Raw genomic sequence first — 14,326 nt, forward strand, 5'->3', positions numbered from 1 at the left:
CAAAACAGTACTAATGTAGACAGTAGCAGAAAGAATGTCTACATAGAACTAGGTATATTCGGAGAGGAAGTCCAGGTAGAATTAGGGAATGAAGAAGAAGAGGTAGACATTGGAAAATAACATGTGAGGAGTAAGTAGAGGTAGAACTAGGGAAATGTGAGGCAGTAGACGTAGAATAAGGGAATCTATCAGAAGAACTATAACTGACGGAGCTGGTTGGAGCCGATTGTGCCACCGGTCACGAATAGAATATGTATGTATTCTGATAAAATTAATAAGAAATACTGAGTGGACCATATTTTAACCAATATACAAATTAGTTTTGTATTTGTATATTGGTTAATACAGTATTCAAAAGTCATTTTTCATGCATTGAAAATTGATAAATAAGGCATTTATCTAATTTGTTTCATCTAAAATTAAAAAAAAATCCAGATTCTTTATAGTGGATACGCAGGTTATTTAGTGCTGGTATGCAGCACGTGATTGAAGTTCTTTCTTCATAGAACAAAACAAATGAACAGCCATTCCTTTATAGATATGGTAACTCGAACATTTTCTCCTGTCACATGAGGTTTGACTATTTGAAGTTGAGTCAACGTAAAGCTTGATCTTGATTTTCTAAAATAATTCCTTGAAACCCACAGGAAGAAATTAAAACAAATCAATGGTGGGAAATTCAGAAATTGGCTTTTAAATATTTTCTATTGATTTTTTACTGAACAAATGAGATTACTCTTGCTAAAATCCTTGTTTTTCTCATTGTACAAAAATGTTCTGCCTCTGATGTAAACTGGTTAGGGACGCCTCAGTGGTTAGGGGAGAGTAGTTCTGGCCTCGATTGCGGGAGGTCGTGGGTTCAAACCCCGACTTAGTCACACCTTAAAATTGGTAGTCACTGATTCTCCACCAATCACCGGGTATGTAAGGATTGGAGTCTGAATGTGTCCGAGTGGGGCGACATGACTACGTGTCGGACTTCAGCATTGCAGGGTCTTTTCGACCGGTCAATCGTTCTCGGCCTGAAATGCATACATGGAATATTTGCTATAAGACGTTAAAAAGTAATCAACCAATCAATCAATCAATCAATCTGCTGTGAAGGAAGATAATTACACACACTATACTGTATCAATATTATGAAACAATACTTGTTGCTTGTCTTGAAACAAGTTAAATAGTAATTCTTGTTTTCGTTTTATTTCATCAAACCATTGTTGGGTAAGAACAGTGGATTATTTTTTATGAATGAACGGTGGCCAGCAAGTTGACAAGACTTGACAAAACAAGTCATTGAGTAATTTTTAGAAAGTGTAAGCTGTTGTTCGATTTATCAGTACGCCACTAATTACCACTAGCCTCATAAAAACTAAGGAAATTAAAAAAGTTCAATAAGTTTTATTAACGTTGACTTTTGAGTGCATGTCTTCAAATCTGTGTCGGGTAGTCTCTTCGCCAGTTTTATTGTATTTTGTTTGTTTGGATTTTTTTTCTGCTCCCCCTTCTCGCATCGTAGTGTTGACATATATGATTCCGGACTGAAAATCAAGAAATCAATGCTAACAATATATCATGTCATGGTAAATTTAATCATGAAAAATAATTTAAGTTAATGACTTTTTCGAGAGAAACCATGACAGATTTTTGAAACATATACAAATCTTTTAAACCCTTGATGACAGACGAACAACCGACCGACCGACCGGTCATGCTTACAAACCATAATTCTTTTGATACGAAAAAGGCATAATACACTCATGTGCAAATAAAGGCCTAACGACAATGATAATTATAATACAAGTAAAAAAAAAAACACACACACACACACACACCTTCATAGTCTGGTCATTACACAAACACTTACAAGTACATGCAACCATGCATCTATGAATAAACATAGTTTTCGTTAAATATTTTTAATTTTGACATTTGAATGCCCAACTACAACAAAAAAATCTGTTCAATGTGTTATTTTTGTAATAAAGCTACACGTGAAAATAGAGTACATGTACTTAACTTTGCACAATACGATAGCTACTGTTACATTTGTAAGTTCCGCGTATGCGTATATATAAACAATACTAGTACGATTTATTTTCTAAGTTGGAAACAAATGGAGACATATCGTTTTCATCGGACAATAGTATAGTAATAACCTTTTGCTGACCGAAAGCAATAATGTTGAAAATACCCAATAGACCATGTTGTGGTAAGTTAATGAGCACGCTCAATATACACTTCCGTGAGGTACAGCATGGGTAGAACAAAAGAATTTTCCTCGGGGTATGTATATTGAGCATACTTCACGCATGCTCATCATCTACCCCACATTTAGCACAAAAGGCTCTATATATATCCGAAGGAAATATAACTCACTTGAGTTTCACAAAAGGCCAGATTCAAAACTCGGGGACGTTTAAACAATATTTCATGTAACAGAAACAAATAAATGCTGTTAATTCGTAAAAGTAGAGTCACACGCTCTTCGTGTGTTTTTTTGTTTTTGTTTGTTTGCTTGTTTTTTTGTTTTTTTTGACAATGCAATGGCATATCATTGTATCTATGATACTTAACGAATTTAATATAACAGAAAATGTCAATTTTGTACACGTTATAACTTAGAGAATTCAAAAATCCCTTTTTATTATGTCAATTATTTCCTCTGATTAAATGAAATTAAAACGCGTTATTTAACGTTAATTTGTTGTTTTTGTGTGAATTTTTCTGATTTAATTTTTGGGTGGCAATGAAGTATAAAATATCCCACAATAGCGAATTCCAAAAATTTCTGTTGCAAAAATATCGAAGGAATGTTCATTTTGTGCTTAGACTAATGCATACCCTTAAGTTCGATACCAAATAAAAACAAACTTGTTACAATCCAGTATGTATGTCCAACTTCTATATAAAGTTAAATGCATTTGATGTGTAATGCAGTTGCTAATGCTGCATATGGCTGTTACTTTAGAACATGAAACATGGTCAAGGAATAACCAAAATATTTTTAGATCGTCGATGGGGGACGGGGTGGGGGGGGGGTGGGGTAAGGAATTTTGTTCCCTTCGTTGTAGTTATTTACATTTTGTAAAAGGTACAATTTCTTGCCTAGTATTTATCATGGATTTCCTGTTTTGTCTGCTTTCTTGGTCCAATCTCTATCCCTCCCGGATCATGGATATCCAGTTTTGTCTGCTTTCTTGGTCCAATCTCTATCCCTCCCGGATCATGGATATCTGGTTTTGCCTGATTTCTTGGCCCAATCTCTATCCCTCCCGGATCATGGATATCCAGTTTTGTCTGCTTCCTTGGTCTAGTCTCTGTACTATCCAGTTTTTTTCTGATTCCTCGATCTTGCCTCTGTCACTCCCTGATTATGGATATCTTGTTTTGTCAGGTTTCTTGGTCATGCCTCTGTCACTCCCTGATTATGGATATCTTGTTTTGTCAGATTTCGTGGTCAAGTCTCTGTCACTCCCTGATTATGGATATCTTGTTTTGTCAGATTTCTTGGTCATGTCTCTTTCACTCTCTGATTATGGATATCTTGTTTTGTCAGGTTTCTTGGTCATGTCTCTGTCACTCCCTGATTATGGATATCTTGTTTTGTCAGGTTTCTTGGTCATGTCTCTGTCACTCCCTGATTATAGATGTCCTTTTTTGTTTGTTTTCTTAATCTAGTCTCTGTTCCTCCCGCATCATGGATATTCTCGTTCTGTTCATGGTCTCTTTTAATTTTCTGTCTGACTTTCCGCAAAAAGTAAAGTCATGTTGTGGTAACATGTTACCGCAACACATCAATAAACATCGTTTGTGATTATTAATTTTTCAAGATAAAAGGTCAGTGCCTCGGTAAAGCATTTGTTAATTGTCAACCATTATTGTTGGACTTAAGGCTGAGGTTATTAAGTATGATCGCCAGATGGCTTTATACCCTCGACTAACGATCAATTTATAAAACAATTTAACGTTTTTAAGTTGCTTGTAAGTTATTTCCTGTATCAAACATCTTTTGATTCGTTTTCTTTGATCTAATACGATATTCCTTCGGCCACTGCCAAATTGATAACTATCCAAGTCATGCTTTTTGTTTCTTTTGCCAGATGGTATGTGTCTTTAAAAAAGAGGAATACACGTAACTGTTAACATCAGGAACAGACTTGGGTTCAGTTCAAGTACCAGTCTTAATAAATATCAGATTGTTGGATTGCATTTTCAAAATATATGACAAGAGTTATTGATCTTGTTAAGGTTTTATTCAAAAATGAAGATTAATGTATTGTATTCTCCAAAATACAGATCCGCATAACTAAAAGACGATAGTAACATACTACAAAAATGACGTACGTATGTAAATTGCCAAAGCATTGTGAACCTGGAATCACCCCTATCATTGGCAGTGTTAATTTCATATAGATGGGTCCTCACGTAACACGTTACTTTAAGCACGAGGCAAAGCCTAAAGTTCAAGGTAATGTTATTTTGAGGCTAGATGTCAGTACTGACTTCATCAGTTAAAATAAAACACACTTAACTAAGATGTGTTTTAATATATAAAATATTTAAAACAAAAAGCAAAATTGATATTATAACTAGAATGGATATGCTGAATATGTAAAAGAGACAAAAAACCAACGGGATAAAAAATGGATCTTCAATGAACGACGAAACCCTCATATCACTGGGAGCCTGAAGCAGGTCCCAAAACAACAAATATTCACATGCACAGCAAAATAGTTGTCTCTATACTCTCCAGCAACATAAACTGAGAAAACGAAAAAAGACAAAAAGAGACCACACATTCCTGACTTGGCACTGGCGAAAACAATGCAGAGGGGTTAAAGTACTTTGGCGTAATCGCAACCCTCCCCTTTATGAAAAGGGTTACTGAGAAAAAAAAATACTACACAATTAAACATACCTAAAAGTTAGTTCAAAATGGTCAGAGTCCTTGTTAAAACCGAAAAGAAGAAACTGATTATACGTCACACAAAGACGCAATCCAAAAATTACTAGCAGTTAAGTGACATGCAAGCTTGTTTGTCTATTTTAAAAGTAAAACTTGACAAAAGATCACAATTATTACAGATTTGCAGGAGTAATCCAGAGAACCAAGATTCTAGCGGAAATCAAAAGAATCTAATCCAGGCACAGAGACCAGACATGGAAAACAGACATACACAACAAAGAACATAATCCAAAATAAAACATACAAAGTAACACAAGTAAAAAATTAGAGCATGAATTCATGTTTTCATTTTTATATCAAAATTCAAGTTTTTGTTCTTTTTGTCTAGTAATGATTTACGTTTCTATATTTCATTTATCTTATTTACAAATGACTGGTGTCAGCGGAATAATCCGGATACCTATGTAAACAAGATGTCTTAATAAGTTCATTCATATCAGTTGGAAGGTGATGAACCAGTGTAACCCGAATATCTGCCTTAACCGAATACATGCATAATATTACTTCCGAATTGTTCAATGATCTATAAAAACCATTTTATCCTGTCACTCCTACTAATTGTCATGAGTATAGAGTGTGATATTAATCTTTAGCTCCTCCCATGTGTAACATACAAGGAAGTTCTATATTCCTACATTTCAAATGAAAATAAGAGTGAATCGCAATGTTTTTGTTTTATACTTTAAGTTTTTTTTGTTCTTGAAGAATTACTGATTTTGCAGGTTTAAAAATAAGTTGCATGAGACCTCTTTCAGGTATATTTCATATTGATCAGCAGATGAAACCAATATTGATGAGCAACGAATTCTGATTCATGAGAGATGTTTCCAGAATTCGAAATTTCGAAAAAGGTGAAACTAATCTTATACTATATTATAATTGATTCGTTAGGTTATTAACGCCAACCTGACTTTTTCTGCCTGAAGTTTTCAATAAAACTACTGTGTTTTGAATTTGTTTTCATCCCTGCAGATTTCCGAGGACTACGGCCTTTTAATCAGAATGCAAGGTTCATTAGAGGAAGTTGTTAACAAAGTTGATTTTTTTTTCAAACTATCTAGTATTTCTTTGCTCATTTTGCAGGAGACAAATACAATCAGTCTAGTGTAAACAAATATATAGGTTTATATGCACTCAGTGCAGAACGTATGAAAATACGTTACTAAGCCATGCATTTTCTCCCTAATTAATTTTCCTCATTCAAATATTTTCCATATTTTTTCTATTGTATATATATATGTCCCCGATTTTTATGCTAACAATAGCTCAGTTTTGCCGTCTAGCGTGATGTCTTCATGTGTTTTTAGCATAAAATGAATACGGTGAATTAAGGGCACACAACACCTAAGGGAAATAACTCTGTAAAAATCAGCAAATTGTTTTATTTTGAAACATTCTGATATCAAACTCAAAGCATCTAAGTGATCAAAAGTTTTGTTGATTAAGCTACTATAGTTTCACTTAAGTTATTCCCATGTAATATATGGTTAAAATTCTTGAAATTATTTGCTTTTTTATCATTGTAAAATACTGAATAAAATTTCAAGGAATTTGAAATACCCATATAATTTTAGAGACGATGTTAATACCCTTAAATTAGTTAAACTAATAGAAAATTAAATCTAGGTGTAAGAGGTCCACTGTTGGATTAACACGTGAACGTATTGCTCACCTTTTTTGAATTATAAACTTAAAATGGTAATATGGTAAAAAATTATTTTCCAGTCACATTGTAAATACCGGGACAAAATGCAAAGCGTAGAAAAGTAAGATATTTCAGAGATATCGAATCCAAGGCCAAGGTCAACAATCTATATGAACAATGTAAATGTAGGGAATATTATAAAAATAAATACATAAATGTATACAAAACTGAAAAGGGAAAGCAAGACATCACTCAAAATAAAAACATTTGCACACTGAACACCCACACCAGAATGGTTAACATGAATATGTTAACAACGATGGTGCTATTGACATAAGGTTTATGTTAACACATATACTTTAGCAATTTTTAGTTACAAAACATAAAAAAAAAAAAAAAAAACAATTTAAATTTATCTATACAATGATTTGTTTCTCAAATATTAAGGTTTTGAATATTTTCAAGTTATTAACAAAAACAATTGAAAACACATCACGGTGGTGTAAGGTTAATCAGGTTTCAAAACATGAACATCTACAGAAACAGACAGGAAAGAAAGTGGACTGTAAAAAAATAACACACAGAGGCTTTTTGAACGAAAACAAACATTCCAGCACTCGTTAACATATTAAATATCAATTACACAGCACGGATTTAGCAAGTCAATCAAATCATGCAAAATATAGAATGAAAAGTCTAGGTTCATATGTACTTGTCGAAAAATTCTTCTGGCACAGAGTTGCTCATAAAAATTCAAGTCCAGGGTAGATGAGAGCGGAAAGGAAGACTATGACACCTTGAATAAATCAGTTTTCATAGCGCAAATGGATACGCCGTAACGATCCACAAGTTCATGATGACGACCATAAAACTTCTGTAGGGATGACTTCAATCTTGTAGCAACATAACCCTGTTCCAGAAGACTATTTGTTATAGTTCTAGAGTGACGGGATAGGTCAGCGAGTAAAGGAGCACAATTTGTTCCCATTGGAATGCCGACCGTTTGTTGAAAAACACGTCCATCTCACTGGACAAATATGTTGTCGATTAAAAATTCCAGCATTTTGTAAACATCTTCCTCTGTATATTTGGAAGATGATTTGGAACTATTTCTTACAAAGTATGAGGAATCTCTACCAAGAACTATATATTTGTATCTAGGTGTACCATCTTTTTGGAAAAACAACGATGTATAATGTTTTTAAGTCGGGATTTTAACTGAGTATGGGGAATAGAAGTATACATTGTTGAAAAATCATAGATTTTAATGCTATTATATTCAGATAATAGTCTTGAACTGATTGTCTCCAAAAGATCTTTCGAATATTTCAGGATCCACATTGAATTAGATGTTGTGGTAGAATTGCAGACTCTCTTTGACAGTTGTGAGTATAGAAGTTAAAAGTTTCGAAAGAGGTTTGGTGGTACATTTTGCAGATCCAGCTATGAAAAGTTGTTTGTATGGATTCTAGTGAAGTTTAGGAATCCAGTACATAGACAGTAAATCACAATCATCGTCCTTGGTAGAGAGACCAAAAGAGGATATCACAGATTTATGGTTTTCCAGTCTCTTCTTTGGAAAGTGTGGTAGCAGTATAGGTCTTATCACTGCTTTTATTTTCTACGTCTACTACTGATAATAAACATTGAATGTAAGACGTTTTGCAGACAAAAACAATGTTGTTTTGGGCTTTGTCTACTGGTACGACAACATACTTGTTATGTATAGTAGACAATGTTTTTGCTACATCGGGGTCTTTGAAAACTGATGTAGCCATGGCACTCATTGACCTACTTAAAACTTTCATTCGTTTCAAAATTAAAGACCTCACGGCCTTTAATCACTCTGACAGAGAATCAATGTCTTCTTGTTCTCGTTTTATCCGTTTTCTTGCATAGTCCTCGACGGCATCCATAAGAACTTTATAATTCCATTTTATGGAGAGTGGTTCACGGTACTTGGGACCTTTAGAAAGGATATTACGCAGAGATTCGTTTTCGATGTTGGTTAAATCTCCCGTAACGACGTGATCAGAAGGACCATATTTGAATGGAGAGGTTTTGCAAGAACAGTCAGGTGGTTTATCCCTGAAGTCCGCAATATCGAGGTTCTGCAATAGCCTTTTATAATTGAAAATTTTGGATGCAATGGGTGAAGTATAGGAATATGAAATAATTGATATGGATTTGTCTTTGAAATATAGGGGAATTTTGTTGGTACGTGGTAACGTTTTTGTGATGGAGGATGTTGGCCAAATAAATTGCACCTTTGTTTACAAACGGTAGTGGAAGAAATGATCGTTTTTCTTCATCTAGTCTTTAACTTTAACTTTAACTGGTTTAAAGAGTCTGTGGAAACAAATATCCAAAATTATGGCAACAAGTCTGTATAATGATGAGATGGGGTCAGAAACAGGAGTGTCAAGACTTGTTTTGTAAAGGGAGTGTAGTAGAGTGAGAGGTATAGAAAAAAGTTTGGTTCTAATGTGATGAAGTCCAAGAGGTTTTTGTATGAAAGGAAGGAGACCATCTATGGAGATATCATGTAACTTAGGTGACGTATAGTGGCGATGGCCGTAACTCCTTTCCCGTCTTGCATTTTTGTCAAATAAATTCATCATATTTATGCTATTGTTATATTGGCTTGAAAGGTTTCCTATACTTTTGATGTTGTCATTGCATCGATAAGTTATTGCAGTACCTACTCTGCGTATCCAATACTCCTCACTTTCCCTACGATAGTTTTTACTTAGAACGGTACTGTTCGTAAGATGGTAATTTTTTTTCTAAAATACGAACTTTTATAGAGAGGATTGAATGATCTTGTTGATTAAAGTATTGATAAACTGTCGGGAATTTGGTGGTGTTAATTCCCGAACGTTGACCGCACATTCTTTTGTTTAATCGTTTCTTTTTCTTCGACATATACTAAACCACATAAGTTGCATTCTAATCCATATATTAAGTTTGTTGATTTGCAACTTAAGTCATCGTGACTTCTTGTATGGAAGGTTTTGTTTGTAAGAGAACTGGAGAAGTAAGAGTCGGTTATAAGAATGTTGCATGTTTTGCAATTTGTAATACCACATTTTGATATGGTACAAAATGGTTCGTCATCATTGTAGTCAAATATATCATTTAAAGTGATGCAACATGGTTTGATTATTTTGAAATAGTCAAAATTTTTGTATTGGAATAGATGGTCTGCAAACTGAACGTGTGATTGGTATTTGTAGTTGAATTGGTAAAACACACTTAAGAATTGGCTAAATTTTCCATGTGCATGTTTTGTTTATTGCACTTCGCGCAATTAACAATATGCATATGGAAAATTTATGTTATTTGTCAATAGACAAAATGTTTATCATAGCCACTTCTTATAAATTAATTTTAAAACATATTTTGATCTTTAAACATGAGAACAGTAGCTGTGAATTTAACTGAATAAGGGCGTGTCAATATTTTTTTTTATCCATTGAGATATAACAAAATTATTTTAACCAGATTACAGTATTTATCTCAAATTAATTTATACGAAAATGAACAAGAAATAACTGCAGTAACGTGCAAATAGATAAAAAATAAACGAATGGTCCGGACTGCACTAAAATCTTGGGAGCATGGTCCAGATGTACTAGTAGGGTAATCATCCTCTGCATTTCTGGAAACACCAGCAGAATTAATTACTCATAATATATCAGGTACGAGGTAGACGAAAGATGAAAACTATAACACGGTAAACAAGCCGGTTCTCATGGTGCAGCTTGATACACCATAACGATCATCGAGGTCGTTAACACGCCCAAGAACTTTTGTATTGATGACTTCAATGTATTATAGCCCTGTTCTTAGGCACAAGAGTTTTTTTTTACAAGCTCTCGTTACTTGTATGAGTTTGGATATGAAAACTATACGCAGGTGCTGGAAGGACATTGCCCTTGCATTTGTCATATAGTATATTTGTGAGTTTCTTTATGATCCTAATAGCTTCGGGGTTCACAAAAACATAACATGAACTTCACCATTTTACATTTACCATTTAGGGGTACCCTTTTATACCAACAATACCTTCCATGTACACCATCTGACTGATTTCAATGAAACTTTCAATAATGATTAATAGGAAATACAAATGTGTATAAACTTGATATTTGAAAACATCAAAATATTGGAAAATCCTTACTAAACCTTAAAGCCTGCTCTTCTATTAGAACGACTGGTTTTGCCCCGTGCAGGCCCGGGTGTTAAAAGAATAGGCCTGCAGCAGCGCTAAGCTTGTCGTATAAGGCGACTAAATAGTGCTCAGAAACCTAGCCGGGGGCTAGGCGCTCTGCCCACAGAGCAACTGGGATGTGTGCCCCAGGTGGTGGAATGGGGTACCCCTGGCGTGTTGCATGCTGGGGTTGTCAGGCTATAATACGGAAAACCTGACCGCAAACCATAGTGGTGCACCGTGTTGGGAAAGATGCCACGTTCCTCGCACGTTAAAGAACCCTGCTGTGGTATTCGATAGGAGTAGGAACCTTTGCGCTCCGCCACAGGAGGCTAAATTGCCCGACCTTACCCATCCCCCCTTTTTTCTAGTGGCAATCAAAATTTGTCGACCCTATTATCCTTGTGACCCATCCTTTTTTTATCATTTCATGTTCATTTTATCATCCATTTCATGTTCATTGTCTGAATATAGCTGAAATATTGCTGCTCGGACGTTAAACCCCAACAAACAAACAAACAAATCGTACTTGTTAACCACTAAATAATTGGTTTTGTGTCGAGATATTACAGTCTTTTCCAAAAGTTGGAATACCCTGATTGGATTGGATTAAAAACCTGATTTATCTGATGCAACATGTCAGTATGCTAAAACTATTGACAACATATCAGCATATGTATAAATGTTGGAACAAACTTTTGTGTACGCATGTTTGTACATGTTACAAAACAAAATATCGGTCTTATCAACTTTTCCGATTAAGAAATCTAGACAATGAATTACAACCTACTTTTCCGACATATTATACACCAATAAAATTAATAGGTATAGACAATGGGGTCTATATTTTACACGTTTAGTATACAATAAACAAAACAATGCAGATGTTCTAATTAATAACTTATTCCTACGCACTCAATACACATCTACAGCATGTTAGCTTAACAACTTTATAGTGAAACCTGTGTTAACATAACTTCCTTAGGATGAATGAATTGTTTGGTCTATGAAGGTTTTCGATTTATACCGGTTCAAATTATTGAAATTGCCATGTAGGGACTTCAGAAGAAATCGGATTTGAACAGGTTACCAGTTTCTGCAGGGTTCGGGAAAGATAGGTTTCGTTTACTGTTTAATGCTCGAATAAAAATAACCAGCCTATTTACATAAGTGTATTTCATGAGTAGCGGATAATTTTCATAGAAATAGTTGATAGCATACACTGCATGTGCATTTATATATGCAACAATTATGCTGAAAAAAAAATCACATGTGCATATTTTTTTTGCATCCCTAAAGGGGTTTAAGTCATAACTTACAACAAATTCTTCACTTATGATTTTTGTGAAATTGATTTGCTTTGCTTGTTCTAATAGAATGATCGGTATAAATGTTCGTAGCAAGTTTTTTGGTTTTTTTTTTTGTTTTTTGTTTTTTGTTTTTGTTTTTTATTTTTGTTTTTTGTTTGTTTCTTGTTATTGTTGTTTTAATTTTTTTGCTTAAGTGTAAGTTTTTGTAAGAATCAGGCAAAATGAAAGACCATTATTTGATCTCTGCATCACTAGATTTGCTCAATTTTTTTTCAATAGAATGTTAGAACAATTAAGTTTTTGACAGAATTATATGCCCTTGAAAATTTAATATTCATTACATGCTTATACATATACATGCAGTATATTGTTTTGTGAAACCGAGTTGTCGCTTATCAAAGAGGAACTTGAACAATCCAGTCTGAACTGTGTGAAGATAATGTACAATTCTTGTAGACGACTGTTAGCTAGGTTAAAGTGATTTACAAGTTCATATTTCATAATTTGTTTTTTTTATCCTCTTTTTCCTCTACTGAATTTGATAATTAATTTCTCCTAACAGGTTTGGAAAAAAGGAAACTGAACTGACAAAAGGAAACTGAACTGACAATTTAGATAAATCTTTGATTAATACTTACTGTCATGTAAAAATATATATACTTTCTTTTAATTTCGTATTTAATTTGCATCGCAAATTTGAGTTCTAACATCGTTGGGAATATTTCTGGGACGTTATATATATATATATATATATATATATATATATGGATTTTGACGTCTGAATTGTTATTTTAATATTACATGCTTCAAAGCTCTTAAGACCAAAGCCATGGTAAAAAAGTGATATACACAAGACTAACATTTCGTACAACACATAGGCTTTTTTTATTCCTAAATATGAAGAAACTAGTCCTATTAGCATTGAAATAAATTACAAAAATTCTTTTTTTTTCATTGTTTTACCCCGTGACGATTCGGTATTTTGGTCGATAATTTTTCTAGTTCTCCATGGTTTCGACCAGTCTATAATTGAAAAATTTCATAAAAATAATTTTTCATGGTCTGTGGAACAATGAATTACATTTCATTTATTTAAACTCTATGAATGTTGATTGTAATCGTACGATTCAAATGTTTCAATATTAAACTCAACATTCGTGAAAAATGCAATATTTATTCAAACAGGTCAACAAATTCGAGGTGACATGAAAGAAATCCGTGACAAGTGACTGACAAATCTGGTAAAAATTGACAAAAAGTACACTCGTGTTAACATTAATATTTTATAGCAATTGAGCTGAGAACTCTACCCTGCAGTATTGATTTGTAGTGGGTTTTCAACGAAAATTGGCAAACAAAACATGTCGCTGCAGAACACCCCTTTAAGAAATTGCAAGAATAGTTAAGTAACTGTCTTTGTAAGAATCATGCAAAATCTGAAAAATGATACACCCCAAAAAAGGCTACATATTTTTATTTTTGTAATTAAGTTGTTTTATGGATCTATACTATGAAATGCGTAATTATTCATTCAAATCTTCCTGCTCTTAGGAGATAATCAACATTGAAAATCCAACAGATTCTATTGTATTTGGGTGCCATTTACAGAGTTATCTCCCTTAATTTTGAAATCTACAGTGCATTCTATATAATTTTTTTCTCCTAAGAACACGGGTTATATGACAAACTAAATGTTAATTTCTGTTTACTATGGCAATTCAAACAAAATATCAAAAATGGAAATATGTAGGCTTTTTTACCCATGAATCACATTTTGCATTATTCTTAGCTGGAGTGCTACTTAAATGTGTGAAAATAAAGGACTTTATCTGAGTGTCAAAGGATGTGTTATTTATTCGAATACTACCGAGAAATCCGATAGGCTTGTTGTCGCAATAAGTAAGAGGAAATGAAAGTTAGCTGTAGCACGAAGCTTGTCAATATATATTAACTGATGGCAAGCACTTGGAAAACTTAACTGTAATGAGCAATTCAATTCTGTCCATTCGTGTGAGTTTTAGTTGCTGAACTACTTTATAATTTTGTCTGATATCATAATTGGATGTATTCATTCTACTTTTGGTATCCGTATTTTTGATATGTGAGCATTAGTCTATTTGCGGGTTTTATGATTTCACAGATGACAAAAGATGTAGTTTGAGATGTTAAATTAGCAGTACATTGTGATTCTG

Source organism: Perna viridis, chromosome 5 (genome assembly GCF_037379345.1).
Source record: "Perna viridis isolate PV_CMFRI_1.1 ecotype Kerala chromosome 5, ASM3737934v1, whole genome shotgun sequence".
NCBI classification, from domain to species: Eukaryota; Metazoa; Mollusca; class Bivalvia; order Mytilida; family Mytilidae; genus Perna; species Perna viridis.